At 33.2% G+C, this 20,981-nt stretch overlaps 1 protein-coding gene across 16 annotated transcripts in view; it reads left to right on the plus strand.

Annotated features, from left to right (window-relative positions):
* ZBTB20 (zinc finger and BTB domain containing 20) overlaps positions 1-20,981 on the plus strand; it is a 758,440-nt gene that overhangs the window by 37,979 nt on the left and 699,480 nt on the right. For 2 of the 16 annotated variants that reach the window (XM_031451509.2, XM_031451849.2), the window contains exon 1: positions 374-1,159. The exons of 12 other annotated variants lie outside the window; for them this stretch is intronic. The gene's annotated coding sequence lies outside the window, so the exon portion shown is untranslated. Of the gene's footprint in view, positions 1-373; positions 1,160-2,053; positions 2,079-11,966; positions 12,015-20,981 lie in introns of those variants that run through there. 2 more of the 16 variants (XM_064495031.1, XM_064495028.1) reach the window with 2 other exon arrangements.

Here is a 20,981-nt window from a genome sequence, read left to right on the forward strand (position 1 = left end):
TTTGGAGGTATCAGACAAAGAAAAACTGTTTTTTTATTTTTCTTTTAGAGAAGCTTTATTTAGAAGCATTGATTATTTTTATTTTTCCCTCCTAATAAAAGAACAAGGGGTTTCTGCTCTGGTTTCAGATCCATATTCTATGAAATCTTGTCCTGCTTGCGATGGAAGTGCCTTATGGGATTTATTTCTGTTGTTGTAACACTATGTACTATATGCATTGCACCTGTTCACACAGAGTACATTGCATTGTGATGTTTGCACAGATAGAAGCTTCAAATAAGAAACCAATCTGCCTTCTTCTAGAGTACCAATCTATTAGTTACTTAATTAAACTTAATTCTGTTTTGTCTGCAATTTCTCTTATGGTCTTGATTTATTTACTGAGTAATGATTTCTTCTTTCCAGTTATCAGTTTTGTCTGAGATCAGTTTTCCTATTGTATGGAGTCTGTTTCTTTTAGAGCCTCCTTTAAGACTGCTCTGACTTTAAAATCATTACTAAGCTTTTGTCAGAGCAGATTTGTTGACAGTCTTCTCACATTAAAAAAATAAATTTAAATGATTGCACAAATAAGCTATGTATTTCACTATTTCCTGCTAATATGCAAAAAATGTATTTATGATAATTACATGTACTGTGTGCCAGAACCGAAACAATACATTCCTCATAATGGAGCATAAATAAAGAAGGTGGAGCCAGCTGCTCTTAAACTGTTTATTTGCAAGCAGTAATGATATAGAGAATATACCTTTTTCACTCTGTTAGCCTGGCAATACTGAACCTGTTGCTGCATTAGACGAGTTGCATTTTGCTGGATAGGGGAAGGAGGGCTGTCTGCTGTCTGGTAGGAGGGCTTTGTCTGTGCCTTTCTCTCTGTTTCTTTCTGTTTTTCTTTCTCTCTCTCCTCTTCTCTCTCTCTCACTCGCTTGCTCTGTCTCTGTCTCTCTCTCCCTCTCTGCCCCCCCTCCCTCCCTCTCTCTTGCTCTCTCTCTCTCTTCCCGTCTCTGTGGTTTGTAAGGTAGGTTGCAGTGTGTGTATATACACAACATCAAGAGCAGGAAAATGGACTCATTAGGGAGGCAGGCAGTCATTACCACTCACACTGTACTTCCAGGGAGACACCGATTATGAGAAGAGAAACTCAGCGCTGGGGAAGAAGGTAGGGCAGACAACTTTCATAAAAAAAATCCTGCTTGCTCAATCCCCCCTCTACCTATCATCTCCTTTAGCCCCCAATGCTTTTATTCTTCCTCCCTTGAATTTTAATTTCCAGATTTAAGTTTGACAGAGCTATTGCTAGCTTAAAATTTGGAACATATATAGAAGGCCTATCCTCTATTAATTTTCTTCCTACTATTTAAGGGTGTGCCCTTGTGATTTAGTTTAATTACTTTAAAAATAATTACAAACAAACCTATTTTTCTCACTAAAGTACCAAATAAATCAGTATCTTCCACTCTTTTAAAACAGACCCCTCCGTATGTTTGTTAGTCTCTTTGCTTTTCTTGTCTGTTTATGCAATTCCATCTGTCTGTCTATATTATCATGTTGTCCTTATTTATTGCTAACTGGGTTTTGTTAGTCATCTGCCAGTGAGTTTTAGCTGCAGTGACAGTGTGGGTATTACTAAAGTGAGACTCTTGTTCTTTGTTTTACATTGAAGTTTAAAGTCCATATTTACATTTTAAATCCTTGAAACAGGTTGCATACTTTTTGCCAGTATATTTATTTGATGACATTGGCCATAAGGCAAGGGGTTGTCACTAAGGGTGGGTAAAAATCTAGTAACTATTTTTATTATTACAAACTCTTCTATATTACATCTAGGAGTGTATTTTGAAAGAAATAAGGTACTCTGTTTTGTAACTTTTATTTTGCACATGGACTTGTACATTTATAGGGATATCACTGTGGTTAGTAAGAATGCAAACTTTCTTAACAAGCAGTTTTTATCCTAGGACAGTTTCCTTTTAGTATGTTACTGTTTATTTATGCTTAGGGAGGGAGGAGTAGGGGGCTGGCCATCTTTTTACAAAGTGGAAGCTATGAAGTGTATCAGGCCATCTTGAGCAACAACTGTAAGTATTCATTTAACATTTCAGGAACTATAAGTAATGTATTTATTATTTCAAATGTAGTTTTGAGGTGCTTTCTTTTTCCTTTATTATTTATGTCTTTTTTATGGTAGGAAAAGTTGCATTTCACAACTAGCTGACATTGTTGAAGAGTTTTCCCACAACAGTGTTCTTTGAAATTCAAAGGAGTAGTTAAATAGGTCCATTTGAAATGATTTGTCTAATGGAGTTTTATTCACATTGGTCCAAAAGTAAAACTGCTTTTCATTTGGTAAAAATTAAATCAGACGGTGAGATATCAAATGTTTTCAGCACATACATAAGCAATGATAGAAAATGGGTGCTAATCTATAGAGATCTTTGATAATAGCAATCACCTTTTTCATAATACATTATTTATTTAATCGAAGTGGCAGACTTTCTTTTTTTCTTTTTTTTTTTAATTCCATTAGGCCTCTCTGACAACACAAAGAAGTCCATAAAGCAATATTCTTAACCCACCTGGGACTCTAGAGCAGATTCCCAAACACATTCTCAAGGTTCAAACCTAGTAAAATGTTTATTAAAAATCCATTATTCCAAGAGGGTGGTGAACTTTTGCTGCTAAAGGTCTTTTTCCTTTCTTTTAGAAAAATTATTCTGAGACTTTTAATTTGTTTATGTCGCCTGAACTGTCTTTTAAGCTGGAAAGGCCAGCTTTGACCAAGAGTAGTGCAGATGCTAAGTACACTCAGTCAGGTCCTGGCAGGGATTTTTTTTTTTAACCCTGAAGGCCTAAAGGGGAACTCTGGGGGAGTCTACTGAAGGTGTATGTTAATCTGGCACACAATATATGGTGTTTCAAATGTGATTTTCTCCATTTCAGATTCCTGACCTAAAAATTTGTTTTCAAATTAATGTTAAAAGTGCGCACCTGTCATTTTCTATATTAACATTGTGAGAACTACCTAAAATTCTACTCCTTTTTTCAAAATAAGGCTTTAATATATCTCTCGATCAACAATTCTTTTTCTGTGCACATGTATATGTGGAGATATCTGTTGTGCATACTGCATTTATGTACATATTCTCATACACGTATGGATAAAGAAATCACAGATTCTTTGCAGATATCACATCTTAAAATTTCATGTTAAGCATATTTATGTTAATTAGAGGCAAACAAAAAATGTAAAAGCTTTTAAGAGAAGATGAAAATTTCTTTTAACCTTCTAGAAAGAATAAAAGAGTAAACATTTAGTCATTTTTATGGTTGGCTTGATTTTTAGAATGTGTATATGTTTTCTTTTGCATTATAATTCCTAGCTTTCCATAGATCTAAAATATTTTTAGTATGAAAAATAATTTTGGCCTTTTCTGGGAGGGACTGTCACAATCTAAATACAGCAGGACGTTATAAAATGTACATAAGTAAACTTAAAACCAGTGTACTCTGCTATATAGGGATTTGGAAAGCTGAAAGGCTTGCATCACAGGAGGGCTATAGAGTGCCAGAAGAATTCGTTAACCAGCCTTGCTGGTTATGATGGGCTCTTCCTATCAGCACATGAAATCTGCCTGTTGAAAGCCCTAAAGTCTTGGTCAGGTCACAGTGTGTTTCATTTTAATGTTGGAGCAGACAGTTATCTAACACACCCACATGAGGAAGTTTTCTAAAGCAGTTATTCCATGCTTTGTCATGCTCTGTAGCTAAAACAATTTGGTACTGAGTGACGGGTGTGTGTGCTTTTTAACTCCTATACGATGAAAATCAGCTTTGGCTCCTCAAAAAGGACCAAAATAGTGGAATGCAAGAGAGAGTGATTCAAATGCTAAGCACATGCTGGTTTAAACTTTTTTTTTTTTAACTCAAGGGAAGAATCACTATGCTTATTTTTAATATAAAGACTATATAGTAATTTCCTGGATTTTACTCATTAAGATTTCAAAACTTGCAAATACTTTTCTCCTTCACATTTTTCTCCAGAAGCCTACATTCATCAAAAGGATAGCAGCTGCATACTTCCCCTGCAATGTGAACAAATAAATGGCATTCCTGTTTATTTATCTATTTTTGAATTTTAATGATTAGTCCTTTTGCTAATTAACAAATTCCCGTATTCATAAAATCTGGCACTTCATAAATATCCAATTGTGTGATTATCTACACATGTTCTGGCTTTCTATAAATATAGAAATTATCAGTGGATGTGTTCTTGAACTTGCCCAAGCGTGAGTAGCGGCTGGTCATGCTGCCACGTAGGAAGCCAAGTTCGGACCCTGAACAAACATGTTGTACCAGGGTCTGGCAAGGTGTGTAGAAGCAGCATCTGGCTGATAGTGCTAACTAGTGATCCTTTCTGGCAAAGGAAAGACTGATGTTGACATTCTTTGAATGCCACTAGTTCCAGCCTTCTTCAGTCCCAAGGGTGGCCTCTTTAGGTCTATAAGTTGATAAAGAATATCAGAGCTGACTTGTCTTGGAGGCCACTTTAGAAATATACTTTAAGAAACTACATTTTTCTGTGGAAAATACTTTATTAAACTTCTACAAAAGAATAAAATAGTACCTTCATCCTAAGTTCCTTAACCAGTGAAACTCTAATTAACATGACAAGTTGCATAGCGCTGAAAAGAAAACATAAATATTTTCATTCATATAGCCATGTAACTCTTGCAAACAGGTTACAGAAATCATATATTGCTTACATAGGACTGGTTCACCCTACATCAAGGACAGTGTTCACTAGCAGTGGAGCAAATGTGTACATGCAAGTGTCAGGATTAAAGCAGAAATCAACCCTTTTAAATTATTTTTTTCATATTCTGTATAAATCATTTTGGTTAGCTTATGCAATCACTGGATATTATTTACTACAGTCAGCACTGGCCATTTGATTCTTTGCTCCAAACTTTCAAATCACATATACGATTCCTAGGTTATCTGATAAAACTTGAAATTTGCAAATTTTTTGAAAATCGCTTAAGTAATTTCGAGCATTTTGCAGAATCCTCAGGGATTACAGCCAATGCCAAATAACTAGCAAAATCCTTTTAATCTTTTACCAAAACCCAAGGGCAATATCTATATCCTAGAAATTCTAGAGAATGCCTGAATTTTATGTTTTCCTGTAACATAGATACATACACATAGATAATACACATTTAATCATCAAATAACATTGATGCCAATTATGTTTAATGTATCAAAATATATTCCTTGAACTCTTACTTCTAATTTCAACATAGGCAATCTTCTGGGGCTGTGGGAAGAAATAATGCCATCTATTATTACTATCATGTATGTATAACCACTACAGCAGATGTTGGTAACAACATTCAAGGGCCTAGAAGAAAAAAGTACTCTTCTGCCACTCTAGCTGTTTATCTGTAATAATAAATAAGTGGCATGCGATTTCTGCACTAAACTGTGGACAAATTATGCTCTACATTGGCTTTATAACCTCTCTTCTACTCCAGGAGCATGTCTTTTTGTGATTCTATAGTTCACTTGAAAATAATCGGCTTGAGGACATGGACTTTGCCTTTCTGGAATCTTTTGACACTCAACTGAAACTACAGCTCTGGGTGTTCTGTAGTTCAGTTAACCAATGCAACCTTTACATAACTGCTTTAATTTAGGGAAAGTTAGCTACTGACTTCCAAGTGAGTGTACTGAGACAAGGAGTGAGGGCTGCATTTATTGATCCATCTAGTTACCAGATGGAAATTGAAGATATTATTACTAATTTTTGAATATTAAGTCTTACCTTTGATACTTTGATGGAGAGGGTAGCAATTATAGTATAATGTGTTTATCTTCTTGATAATAGAAGTAATTTTGGCACTGAATATTTCTCTATCTCGAGGTGTGATGAATTTAACATACATATTACACATTATGCACTTCAAATGTTGAGTTTATTAGAATGCTTTTCATATTAAATAACTAATGTAAGGATTTGCATTCAATAAATATAAAACTAATTAATGGAGTTTGGGGTTTCTGGAAATTAAAAAGGTGCCCAATAAATTGAAACTAAAAAATGTTAATGATTATGAATCTTATACATAGTATAGTATTTTGTCTTTAGAAAGTTTTAATATGAACTTTTTAAAAATGATGTTTAAATATAAATTATTTAAAAGTATTTAAATTTTAATTCTCCAATGTTTAGAGTCTTTAGTTTTTTACTAAATGAGCCTGGATATTTGCTGTTTTTACCTTTCTTTTCAGAAATGTTCTCTGAATTACTGTTGTAATCAAATAGGGATTTGTTGTTGGCAAATTCCTTTTATAGTATGAGCTTCTTTCCAGTAAATGAAATACAAGTGGGAGAAAATTAAAGTAGTGTTGTCAGTTTGCTCAGGTACCAAATTAAAACTTAGTAAAAAAAAAAAATACTATTACAGCAGAAAACTGTGACTGTCCTAGGCTGTGTAATTTTTCTGGTGAATAGTATGTATGGTTATTATTATAAACAGAAACCCCTTGTTTAACACCAATACATTTAAAAAGTAAGAATATGGTCCTCTCTTTTATTGTTTAAATATGAACTAGGCAAATATAGTCTCAGGGGTGGATTTAAACTATAGGGTTTATTGTTTTTGTAGTTGTTTTTAAATACTGGACACACTAAGATTCATTTTGACCCAGTAAATATACTTTGGGTTTACACATATTTACTAATATCCCCATCTTCTTATGTTTGCACATATCACTCCAGCTTTAGACTGGGCAAAAAGAGCTGGTTTAGTTCTTACTTTTTCTAGTTTCTCAAATCAACAAAGGTTTTTATCCCCTTATTTCATCTCTAGAGGGGAGGAAAACAGAGATGATTAAGAAGCAAATGGAGATAAAAATATGAGTAAAGCAAAGGGTAGAGGTAGCGGATGCTTTTGAACCTTCTAAGTATATATGTGTAAGGAAAGAAAAAGACTTTCTGCTCAACCCTCAATAAAAACCATCTGACATATCTAACGTGGCACTCTCTTTTCCCTATATCTGTTTAAACCAGAGCTACCTAAATTCCTCCTCCACTCCAAGACAGATCCCAGTGGTACCACGAAGAGAGGATCATAGAAGAGAAAGTCATAATGAATCACATTTCTAATACATTCACTGCCAGGTTTTCTTCATACCTTTTTCCTTTTAAGCCTTGGGTTTGGAGTTGTGAGCAGATTTTCATAGTTGGTGGACAGATTTCATTTGTTTTGATAAGAAGCCTTCCCAACAAAGAATTCCCAAGGTATGCCACGAACAGCATCATGACTAATTAAAGTGGATGAAGTGATCAACTGAATATGTTTGTGTGTGTGTGTTTGTATGTGCGTGCATACACGTGTTTCCTCTCTTAAATAACTTTTGTACAGAACAAAACAAAAACTGCTGTAAACTTCCTATCAGTCTGAATGGATTCAGATTTCTTTTTAGAGTGGCTTTCTGAAACCATTTTTGTATAGTGATTTTTAACTAGCACATTCTACCCCATTCCCTGCCCACTTGCTGCTTTACTTTTTAAATGTCGAATGAATGTGAATCATTCTTTAGTTTTAAAAAAGCGTGTTCTTATAACAGGTTCAGAATATACCCATGAATATGAAGATGTTCTAGGGCTTATATACAATAATTCTAATCCTATCAACTTATCATGAAAGTATGTGAATGAAAATTTTAGAAACATGTTTTTCCTAGTATGTTGAGAGAAATCCTGTAGTGTGGTAAACAAAACAAACAAGCAAACAAACAAATGAAAAGCACTGCCTTGGAGAACAGGAGGCATTATCTAATGCTAAAAAGGATTTAAAGTGGTTAAATTTGAAGGCCTGGTTTCTGGTTCTGACTGTATGATTTTGAATAAATCATAATCTCTCTGTTCCTCAGTTTCTTTGCCTGTAAAATGAAAGCAAAACCTTTTTTTAGATTTTTCTTTTACTTAAAGATCATGTGCTTCTATTTTAAATAGCTGTGTGTGTGTGTGTGTGTATACACACATATATATACACACATACACAAACACACATATGTAATTCTGCTTGTATTTTCTACCTATATATCACAAATGAGTGGAGAGAAGTTTAGGTTGGTAATGATGGAAGAATAAAGGGAATTTAGCTGATCTGAGAGACCATACATACTTTAATTTTTTGGTTATTGTTATCCTCAGCTTAAATTGATATCACATTATATTACTGGGTCTATTTAATAATTCAGTGAATACAGTATACCAAAAATTGTCATTTGTCAGACAAAGTGACATAATTGCCCATGGGTGTTCTGATAAAAGGGCTGCTTTTAATTGAATGAAACACAACATTCCTCCCCACTGGCCACTAGATGGAGAGGTGGTCCATGACCATGGTCTGGCCCATGGTAAACAGCTCACTTCTGACTTTCTATTGGCAAAGCTGCACTATATGCGTTTGAACGTATCTATGAACACACATGGTATTTTGCAGAAACCATCAGAGAATGTGTTCTCTTCTATACCAGCATGATGTAATATTTATGAAATGCAAAATGATTTGTTCCTTGTTTGACCACTGTTAATGCTGGTAAGACCTAGGAGAAGGTTTTAGTTGTCACAGTAGGCCCTTTTGCCTTTTTCCAATTTGTCCATTTAGAAAGGGTCCTGAAATAAATGTCAGCACGACAGTGCCACCTTGTGTCCCTCTTGCTGTGAGAATAACTGATGCATGACACAGTGAAAAAGAAAGAACAGGACATTTGCAAATATTTGGCAAATTGTTTCAAGCTCTGATTTTGTAGTAGCTGCACGAAAATCTGTGTTTTAAAGTGTTTGGCAATTCTTACGACTCAAAGAGAAGTTAGGATGTGTTCACTTTACCCCTTCTCTCATCCCATTGTATATTAAAAATAGTTTAAAAATTCCAGTCACAAACAGGGATGAGTTCAATTTAGAATTAGGGGTGAAGAAGTCAGGGATTGTCAGATATTCATATAATTCTTACCACTTGTTAAGCCTTAGCCCAATTGTTTCAGACAGTGAGGTGATCCTTCCTGAACATTCTCAGTGTGACTTTTATATGCATAACTTGATAACATCACTTTTCACATTGTACTGCCACTCTTTGTAAGCATATCTTCCAGCTAAACCATGAGCTTCTCCAGGATAGTGTCTGTGTTTTATTCATCCTTCTGCCTCTAGAACTTTCTATAGCATTCAGCCCAGAGGCACTCAGATGTTTGAGGTCTGAATAAATGATTATATCTGGCTAGTTTATAACTTCTCGTTTTTAAAATTTATGTATGTATGTATGTATGTATGTATGTATGTATGTATGTATGTATTTATTATTTTATTGTTTATTATTATTATTTTTTGAATTTTAAATAATTTTACTGCTTTTTCTATTTGGAAAAATACCTTCTGATACCTCCTGTTTTCCAAACATTCCTTTATAAATTTACTTTCTCTCACATTAAAAATATCTGTTTCTCTTTTTGATAATGAAAACAGTGTGTTGCTTATTCACAGTGTATATTGTAGTTGACTTTGGGGTAAAGATAGTTAATCTCTAGTTCTACTTTTACAACAAATTTGTTCCGTTATCTTGAGTAAGATACTTAACTTTTCTAGGTTTGTTTCCCATGCATAAAATGAGCAGGCTGGGCTAGTTGATTTTAAGGTACTTTTTGTTCTGGATTTTTTAAAATAGGGATTAGACACCTGTTGGTGCTACTCTAGTTGTATATTTGGTTTAACAGTTTTTAAAGTACCATGATAGATGAAAATTAAATTGCTAGCTTTTGAAAGTACTATTTGATAGCTCATGTTTTAGAAGGGAAAACTGAGGCACTTTTCTTATAAAGGGGCTTCACTTATAAAGGACAGAACTGCAAATGGGCAGAGTAAATAGTATTATAACTGATGGATATTCCAATTTTTTGCTTAAATGTTTTTGTTAGATTTTGGTTAATTGAGCTCCACTTTCCTTCTATTCTTTAACCATAAAATAAATCAATTACAGTAAATTTAAATAGCAAGATGAACCCAAGCTTTGCTATAGGACTTGAGACTACCTGTGATTTAGAGACTCTTTTATGCTATTTTTAAAAATTTTATAAAAATGAGTTCTTAGTTTTAAATTTCAGAATTTTTGCATGGAATTTACATCTGGGGTTTTCAGTCCATAAATTACTTTAAACAGCAAAGTGTATGACTTTTAGCAAGTTGCTTAGGCTTGTTACGTACGCTTGGTTTTCTTATTTGCAGAAAGGTGATAATAAATGTTACCCTTCCTAACTACCTCGCAAGGTTATCCTGAGGATTAAATGACAATGTATAGAGAATTTCTTTATAAATACCAATTTAATAAATTTTTAAAACTGGTCTAATTAATGGATAATAGAAACCTAAGTCAAAGCACAAAGCAAAACACAAATTTAAAAAACCCTGAAATTCATGGCATTTCTTAGTTGGAGTGCTTCTCAGTGATTTATGCTCTCTGGAGATGACTTGATATGTTTGCCCAATTTCTAGATTTTGATTTGAAAATCTGTATACTACTACTACTACTACTACTACTACTACTACTACTACTACTACTACTACTACTACTACTACTACTAATCCTTATGAGCCTAAAATTAGTGTTTCCTTTAGATAAGCTTTTATGCATCATTCATAAGTTCATTTTTATTGAAGTATAGTTGATTTACAATATTACATTAGTTTCATGTGTACAACATATTGATTCAATATTTTTATAGCTTATACTCCATTTAAAGTTATTACAAAACAATGGCTATATTTCCCTGTGCTGTATAATATATCCATTCATACATTCATTTTTGACAGTGATGTTTCTTAAAATAGAAGGTAAAATTTTTAAATAACCAAATATGACCAAATTTATTTTTTGATATTGTAGTATTGGACTTTAGTCCAGTGGTTCTTAAACTTTAACGTACTTAAGAATTACCTAGGGTGTTTGTTACAATTCAGATTTCTGAGTTCCATCCCTAATAGGGTTTCATCCTGGCTGGTCCACACCTGTTAGAAAACACTAGTTTCTTTTGCTATTGCACGTAAAAATCAGGTAGGGGATTTTTAAATGTACAGGTTTCTAGGTTCTGCTCCCCGATATCCTAAATCAGAATCTTTAGACTGGTATTCAGGCATCTATATTTCACAAAATCTACTTCATAAATTCTAATATTGCAAGATTTGAGATCCATTGCTCTTCTAGGGTATATTGCTAAAATATATTTACTGTTGCTCCTGAATGCATGCTTATCATTCACATTATTCCTTCACTACAGACAATCTCATTTTACATAGACAGGCAAGTTGGTATTGCTATGTAAGAAAAGTTTAGGCTTGAAAAATAGCAATTACCACTCTGACCATAATAAGCCAAAATGAAGGAAAAGAGAAGTTACTGAGCATCTTTCACATAACTTGCTTAATTTAATCTTACAACTCTGTTGTATAGTCTGGTTTTCTGCCTAGGTTACAGGCAGAAATCCTGAAGCTGATAAATTAAATTGCCAAGTTCACAGAGCTGTTAAGTGTCAATGCCAGTATTCAATGCCTAAACTCTTTCTATTACATCATATTATTTTTTCCCTAATCCAATAAATCTATACCAGGTTCCCATTATGTTAAATGATAATGTTTAGCTTTGAGGGCCACAAAATGCTTTAGTGATATGGTATAATAATTATAGCTTACATCATTTAAAATAAATTGAATTTTTTTCCTATTCTTCCATTGAGAAATAATTTTTAGCTGGAGGTAGAATTCAAGATTTCTGAAAGGTAAGAAGATATCTAACTATGAATGATAATCATAATTATTGAGCTGTGAAAAACATTGTCTATGAGATCTTTTTTAGCCCCTGTGTCTTTGTTAAGAGGTATTTTCTAACCCACTTTGCAGGTAAGGAAAGCCAAATTTGGGAAGGGTAAGTGACTTACCCAAGATTGCAGATCTGGTAAGTGGCAGAACTGGGATTGAACTTTGGTTCAATTGAACTTCCACAGCACATTTAGTGCTCTTAACCACCAGTACATGCAATTTCTGACTCTGCTTTACAGTTAACCTGCAGAATCAGGCTGTTCCTCTGTTTGGTAAGCAGAAGCCAATAAATGCTAATTAAACTTTGCGGGACTTAAGTTCATTTCCTTTGTAGGGAACAAACCATTTTGCCACACTTAATCAGATTAGTAATATATTTTTTTAAGTCTTGTAAAGTTTGGTGTTAACTATGCATAATGCCTTAGAGAAGTCAGCTGAAGTGAATCACCTTTTGTTTATATTTTTATTTGAGAGTTGAAACCCTTTGATGGAACAGATCATTTGAATGAAAATTTCATTCTTACCTATTATGACATGCCATGAAGACAACAATTTCATGGCCTCCATAGCCATTGTTACTGGTCTTAAAATAATTGATTTTCATTTAAAATCCAATAAAAGTATTAATAGTATCAAGGTATCAGTGCTTCTTAAAATCCAAAATCCAAAAAGTTAATTTCTGAGCATTTGTGATTTTCTTATAAAAAAAAAGCCTCATGGTATAAAATGACAACCTGTGTATACAGTATAGTGTACAAACTAATACAACTTCTCATTTACCAGGTACATGAATTGCTACAAATGTTATGTTTATGAATTTTAATAATTTAATAATATTTTAAATGCAATAGGGTACTAACAGTTCTGAAGTTCTAAAATGTATCTTCTAGGTGTGAAAATAATCATAATTTTATAAATTTGGTATGCATGTATTTTGGACATATTATTTATGTCTCTGTAATTATGTGTTAAAACGTAGATTTTTTTTTTTTCAAAGACCCACAAAGTCACTAACCAGGGGATATAGTGTTGTATTTAGCAGACTTTCAAGTTTTTTGGAAAATTGGGTTTAATTTCAACTTTCTTTTCTAGGGGTGGTCTTTCCTAAATAGTGTTCTTTTAAATTCTATCAAGCAAATGAATGCTACCATGAAGAGAGAAGAGTGAAAATATGAAATGAAGACTTTTACCCTTACTCTTTTTTAGATACAGAAATTAAAACTTTTTTTTTTTTTTTTTAGAAAGTCCCATTTAGCAGCAGAGCATAAACTGGAAAATTTGGTCAGTGATTTACTTAAGCTCCACAGGGAAAACCCTGTAGGGTGTTTTTGAACATCCTAAATTTATTTTGATTTGAGACCAGCTTAAAGGGCATGTCTATCTTAAAACAGTTCTCCATTTTCCTGAGAAAAATTCCAGTGGAGCTAGTTGTGGGAGGTAGTATCCCAACAATGAACCTTTGGGGCCAAAGGAGTACTTTAACATAGCTTACTCCAACCCTTTCCTTAAACTGAACACTGTCTTGCCCAGTGGGCTTGTTTAACTTTGACTGCTAATTTTATTTCTCTGCAGAGGCAAAGGAGACAGGGAAGAGGAGGGAAAATAACTGATGGCATGTGGGTTAGGTTTTGGCTCAGGGAATACATTTTAGAAGAACCTAGCCAGTGTAGGGATAAAGAAAGCAGTTGGTGTCTGATATTTACCCCTTTTTTACAGAGTGAAAAATAGAACCCAATAGATGTTGAGTAACTTGCCTAAAGTTACACAGTAGTTTCTAGTGTGGAGGTTAATTTTGGAAACTAGGTTAACTTGTTGCTTCAATAAGGAAATTGGACAATCCAGTTTCTCTGATGATCAAGATATCTTTCTAGTATACTTGCTTCCTTTTCCTTCCCTTTTTTTGTTTCTTTGTGGTTTTGTTTTTGTTTTTGTTTTGCTACTTTTTTAAGATCTAAAAAAATGTCTGCCTATAATTTCAGGTTTAGAAGCTAGTTGAATAAATATATATTGATTATTAAGGCCATTTAAAACTAGCTGAGCTGTAAGAACAGTGTGCATTATGTTAAGTCTTCTGCCTCTATTTTACTGGAGTTTTGTAAGTAATAAACATGGAACCAGGAAAAAAAATATGGCTTTGAATAAATTGGGTCTGAGCTCACGGCATACCTCTAAACATGAAAAAATGTGATGGGCACTTAATAAAAGATAAGCCATTTTATTTGTTTGTTTGTTTTTAGATTTACTAAAAAAATTGAGCAGATAGTACAGAGTCCTCATAGTACTCTCCGCACAATGATTTCCCCTATTAATAACATCTTACATTGGCATGGTCCACTTGTTAACATTAATGAATGATATTGATGCATTATTATTAACTAAAGTTCATAATTTATTCAAATTTTCTTAGTATTTAAAAATTCAATTTATTTAAACAAAAAACAAAAACAAACAGTTCACCCATTGCTCGCTCCCTTCACCCGCCACCTCTAGCAACCACCAGTCTGTTCTTTGTATTTATGAGCTTAGATTTTTGAAATATGTATATATTCTTAAATTCCACATATAAGAGAGTACATATGGTATTTGTCTTTCTCTGGCTGACTTATTCCATTAGGATAATGCCTTCAAGGTCCATCCAAATAGCAAGATTTCATTCTTTTTTATGCCTGAATTACGTGTGTGTGTGTGTGTGTGTTTGTGTGTGTGTGTATACACACATATATATATAAAATTGTGTGTATATTTACTATGGGTTTGTTGTTTGTTTTATACACACACACACACACACACAATATATCACATCTTCGTTATCCATACATCCAATGGTAGACACTATGGTTGTTTCCATATCTTGGCTATTGCAAATAATGCTGCAGTGATCATGAGGATACATGTATCTTTTCAAATAAGTGTTTTTGTTTTCTTTGAAAAAATATCCATAAGTAGAATTTTTGAATCATATGGTAATTCTAGTTCTAGTTTCAATTTTTTGACAAACCTCTCCACTGATTTTTATAGTGGCTGTATCAATTTACATTCCCACCATGCAGAAGGTTTCCCTTTTCTCCACATCCTGGCCAACATTTGTTGTTTCTTGTCTTTTTGATAATAGTCTTTCTAACAGGTGTAAGGTGGTATCTCATTGTGGTTTTAATTTGCATTTGCCTGGTGATAAATGATGAAGAGCATTTTTTTTTAATGTATGTAGTGATCAGATGTCTGTCTTCTTTGGAAAAATATCTATTTGGATCTTCTGTCCATTTTTAAATGATTTTTTTTTTTGCTGTTGAGTTATGTGTTCTTTATAGATTTTAGATATTAGCCTTTTAGCTGATATATGGTTTGCAAATATTTTCTCCCATTTAGTAAGTTGCCTTTTCATTTTGTTGATGATTTTCTTTGCTGTGCAGACTTTTAGTTTTGTATAATCCCACTTGTTTATTTTTACTTTCAGTGCAGATTTAAAAAAATTATTGTCAAGACCTATGTTGAGGAACTTACCACGTATATTTTCTTCTAAGAGTTTAGTTTCAGGTTTTACATTCAAGTCGTCATCCCATTTTGAGTTAATTTTTGTGTGTGGTATAAGGTAGCAGTCCAGTTTCATTTTTTAAAATGTGGTTGTTCAGTTTTCCCAATACCATTGTTGAAGAGACTGTCTTTCTCCATTGTATTTTCTTGGCTCCTTTATTCTAAATTAATTGACCTGTACGAATGGATTTATTTTCTAGGTTCTCTATTCTGTTGCATTGATCTGTGTGTCTTTTTAAAATGCCAGTGTACTGTTTTAGTTGCTATAACTTTGTAATACAGTTTGAAATCAGGGAGCATGATGCTTCCAGCTTTGTTCTTCTTTCTCAAGATTGTGTTGGCTAGTCGAGGTCTTTTATGGTCCAGAAATGTAGGGTTCTTTTTCCTGTTTCTGTGAAATATACCAATGGAATTTTGTTAGGGATTGCACTGAATCTATGTATTGCTTTGGGTAGTATGGGCATTTAAACAGTATTAATTCTTCCAACCCATGAACATGAAATATCATTTTATTTATTTGTGCCTTCTTCAGTTTCTTTTATTAATGCCCTGTATTTTTCTATTTATAGGTCTTTCACCTCCTTAGTCAAATGTATTCTGAGGTATTTTATTCTTTTTGGTGTAATTGTAAATGGAAGTGTTTTCTTAATTTCTTTCTGACAATTCATCGTTAGAATATGTAGTCACACAACAGATTTTGTGTATTGATTTTGTAACCTGCAACTTTACTTAATTTGTTTATTAGTTCTAAGTTTTTTGAAGGAGTATTTAGGATTTTCTACGTATGTCATTTGCAAATAGTAACCATTTTCCTTCTTCCTTTCCAATTTGTATACCCTTTCTTTTCTTTTCTTTCTTTTTTTTTTTTGCCTAATTGCTCTGAATAGGACTTCTAGTACTATATTGAATAAAAGTTATTAGAGTAGACATCCTTGTTTTTGTTCCTGATCTTAAAGGAAAAGTTTTCAGCTTTTCACCATTGAATATGATGCTAGCTGTGGGCCTGTCATATATGATCTTCATTATGTTGAGGTACATTCCTTTCATACCTCCTTTGTTGAGAGTTTTTATCATAAAAGGGTGTTTGATTTTGTCAAATGCTTTTTCTATATCTATTGAGATGATCATATGATTTTTTATTTTTCATTTTGTTAATAGCAGCACACTGACTGATTTGTGGATGTTGAACCATCCTTGTATCTCTGACATAAATCCCACTTGGTCATTGTGTATGATCCTTTTCACGTATTGTTGAATTCACTTTGCTAATGAGGATTTTGGGATCTATGTTCTTAGGGATCTTGGCCTATAATTTTCTTTTCTTGTGGCATCCTTTTCTGGTTTTTGTATCAGGGTAATGCTGGCCTCATGAAATGAATTTGGAAGAGTTTCTTCCTCTTCTATTTTTTGGAAGACTTTGAGATAAATTGGTATTCTTTGAATTTGGAAGAATTTACCAGTATAACCATTTGGTTCTGGACTTTTGTTTGTTGGGAGGTTTTTGATTACTAATTCAATCTCCTTAGCTGTAATCAGTCTGTTCATATTTTCTATTTCATTATAATTCAGTCTTGGTAGGTTGTATGCTTCTAGGAATGTATCTATTGTTCTGGGTTGTTCAATTTGTTAGCATATAATTGTTCATAGTAGTCTCTCCTAATCTTTTGTATTTTTTGTGGTGCAATTATAATAGCTACTCTTTAATTTCTGATTTTATTTACTCGAGTCCTCTTCCCTCTTTTCTTGGTCTGTCTAAAGGCCTGTCAATTTTGTTTATCTTTTCAAAGAAACAGCTCTTAATTTCATTGATCTCTTCCATTGTCTTTTTAGTCTCTAGTTCATTTATTTTTGTTCTAATCTTTGTTGTTTTCTTCCTTCTACTAACTTTGGGCTTTGTTCTTCATTGCTTAGCCTCATGGTAACCACAAAACAAAAGCTGATAGTAAATACACATACACAAAAAGAGAAAGGAATGTAAGATTCCTACTAAAGAAAGACCATTTTTTAGAAGTCCTAATTACGATTAATCATAGGATTTTGAAATGAACATATACCAAGTTTTGATGCTGCCTCTCCTAAATTGATGTCAGTATATGGATTTAGGGTGGAAAAGAGCACCATGATAGAAATATAAATCAAAACTTCAGTCTTCCATAAAGGATTTATAACTGCCCCAATATCCCCTTTATTTAGACTCCGTGGGAAAATTGCTGCTTGGCCCTAGTATCACTCTGTTGAAGTTGTCAGTATGTATTCAATCAGTTTCTCACTGATGTAATAAATATTTGCTTTAAAAAACAAGCAAAACATTTTTGATATGGAGATTGAGTGTTACCATTTACCTCTTAATGTTATTAGTATGATTCTAGGTGTCAAGCAAACTCAACTAGAATATGAGTTTTATTTGGTTACCAGCAACTAACTAAAGAAATATGCCTCAGAACTTAGAAACAATGCCATTATATCAGACGTGGCACTAACAGGCCTTACTGCACTAACAGATCCTCTAAATTTTTATTGAGAAATATTTAAGAGTTATTCTGAGCTCCAAAGCCCCAATGAAAGTCAGGTATATGTCCTTACATTGACATATCTGCAGACTTAGTTTCTTTTCTAAGAATTGTAGTTTGAATTAATTGAGGTCAGAAGCAGCTACAAATCTGATTCACCAAATGGGTCCCATCTACTTGCAAATAGCAGCTCATTTCCTTTTAGGGTCTGATGAGATTGTTGTTTTTTATGTCTTAGCAATAGAGTCATTGGCAGCAGCACACATGGGCTAATTGTTAGAATATAAGGCTTTGCTAGAAATGGAACATAGGCTTCTGGTAATACTCTTAAATTCACACCAATTGGCAGGAAATTAAATATGGTTCTTGAAGAAATATATGACAGAAGGCTTAAACCAGAAGTGGTTCAAAAAATAAAACTCTTCACAAGCATTTAGTTATTTTCTACCCCAAAAAAGTAGTTTTCCTTTTATCTATATCTTTACTAAGTCTTTTAGATGAAAGGGGAAAGTGACAGTCACAGAATGGCAGTGACCTAAAAATGTAAAATTATAGTCAGTGGAGTTGGGTGATCTTGAGGACAAATATAAGCCAGGATATTTATCAGTGAGCTAAAAGGGGAAATGCTGTTTTCAGCATATTGTAAATAAAATGCTTAATTAAAATTCCCTAAAAAAGTAACACTTGTTCCTAAGAAATTACTTTGCTTCTGAAGAAACTAAGACTGAAAGAAAAAAGAAAAAAAAGAAAAAAGAAAGAAGGAAGAAACTGGTAGTTATAAATTTTTTCTTACATTATGTATTTTTAAAAAGTGTTTTTGTATTAATTCCTAAATCTGAGTGGGAGGGATTAGATTAACTGGCATTTAAGTATTCAGTTCTAGGTTTTTAGGCATCTTTCTGAACCAGGATGGGAAGACCATAGAAAAAAGTCCCAGTGTGGAAATTATATTTCATGTGGTGAAACAAAAACTCCAGAAGTTTCCTGTTACATTAAGGTGAAAGTGGTTACCAAAGAAACAAAAGTTTCTCATCACTCTGCCTAAGGCAAATGTGGCGTATTAAGCTTAAAGTGAATTCTTCTCTCCTGAATATACACAACTCTTATTAATGTCTTGGAAATTATGCACATATAGGAAAAGAGGAATAAGATTTTTCTGGATACATTTGAATAGGCATCCATTAGGGTATAGGGTCTATCTAATATCTATGGATACTTTACTGCTGAACTGGCCAAAAGTCAGTTTTTGCTATTTACTTTTTACTTGGGTTTGACTTGAGAATGAATGACTTATTTTCATCTTAAAAGAGGCCTTTCTTTTGTGAGTTAGGTTCCCTGGTGGCCTGAAAGAGTTAATGCAGTTTCCAAGAGTGTCCAACTTACTTCCAGGGAGTAGTGCTTGCATGTGAGAGTCTGGCTCCAGAATATTTGTTCACATCCCAAAACCAATTTGGCACAACTTAAAATGTCTGCTAGGGAGAGGATTCAGAGTGTAGTTAGGCCACGCAATTAGTGCTTTATTTCATGAGTACCAAATCCACCCAATAGTGTTTTGTTTTAAAGAAGAGCTTGAAATTCACAATAACGGGTTTCATTTATCAGAGCCATATGGGACTCACCATCTTTGGATATATTTGTAAGGCTTTCACAAAGAAGACTCCTTAGGCATCTCAGATTTCACGGATTGGAGGGCAATCTGGATGAATATCTTTTTTGGAAATGATGAACTATCTTTTCATATGTAGTCTCCAATTTCAGTAATCCTTGAGAAGCTCAAAAATAAGGAAAGAGTTAAGTAAACTTCAGCTTATTAGCTTTTATTGGAAAACAAAGATCATTATTCTTAGATCTGGTTCATATGCCAAGTGTACTTTTGATGTTGAAATTTGGCCACCTAATCCTTGCAGTTTGTGATGTAGCATTTTTAAGAGGGAAAGTGGGTTCTAAGTCTCAACCTATTTTTGCACTTTTTGCTAGTTCTGTCATGGTCATATGTCAATGGATCATCGGGAAGCTATCTGCAACATAGCTGACTGATAATAGAACATTGTGGTTCTTTTGATGTTTACCCAAGATTATTTCTTTGCTGCTTCCTCCTTTCCCATACTTCTCTGATCATTAGGGGTCTATCTTAAAGTAATGTATTCTTGAAAATGTCAAAATAAATTGATTTTTTGGATAAATCTCGTATTTTCCCACTGACTTATAAACTTAGAAGTTTAAACATAAAATCAGATTGATCTTCATTTGTCAGTGGTTGCTAATACTTTAGTTTTTGGTTCCCAGATTCTGCTAAGTATTAATGACCTAATAAACAAACATTTAAGTGTTTACTAATTAAAAACTAGTATATTTTTAAAGCATTGAGTGCTGTTGTGTTATGACAGGCAACCACTATTTTTTTAGGTTTCCAAATTTTTGTTTTCTCACTTCCATAGGCTTTCTTGTAAAAGGCACATTTAATTTTGTTTGATAAATCTGGTAAATCAGAATACTTGCAAGTCATACATAGAACATTAACAATTGCTACTGAGCTATACAAATTCTATATAAACTTCATAAGGATGGTAATTTCAGTTTTATTTTAAATTGTTATGGTAAGTTGGCAATTACTTGAAATAACTCTTGCTCATCTTTAAATACCATTTTTATTGTATTTGGCCTTATTTTATTATGCTCTAGTTTATTTTTTTAAAAAAAACTTAATACTTTATTTGTTAATTATATTTATATTAGCATGTTTTACGTTTCTCAGAGAATGTCCACTAAATTTTGTTCAGTTATGAGCATGTTGTATAACATTGAATTAAAATAAAATTCAGTATATTTTTTGCTTCCATTTAAATTTTATGTTGATACTAATGTCATATATTTTAAATATTATTTCATAAAGATTCAGAAATATACTCCCTACCATTTCTTCTCTGATATGTATTATATGCTACAGAGAGAGCACTTAGACCTTTGTTATATAGCACACCTGTAGAGTGCACACTTGTATTGCTACATGTCATTGACCCCCATGCTATATAGGCTGATAAGGCTGCTGGACAGAATGTTGA

The sequence above is a fragment of the Camelus dromedarius genome, chromosome 2, assembly GCF_036321535.1.
Source record: "Camelus dromedarius isolate mCamDro1 chromosome 2, mCamDro1.pat, whole genome shotgun sequence".
In the NCBI taxonomy this organism is placed as follows: domain Eukaryota; kingdom Metazoa; phylum Chordata; class Mammalia; order Artiodactyla; family Camelidae; genus Camelus; species Camelus dromedarius.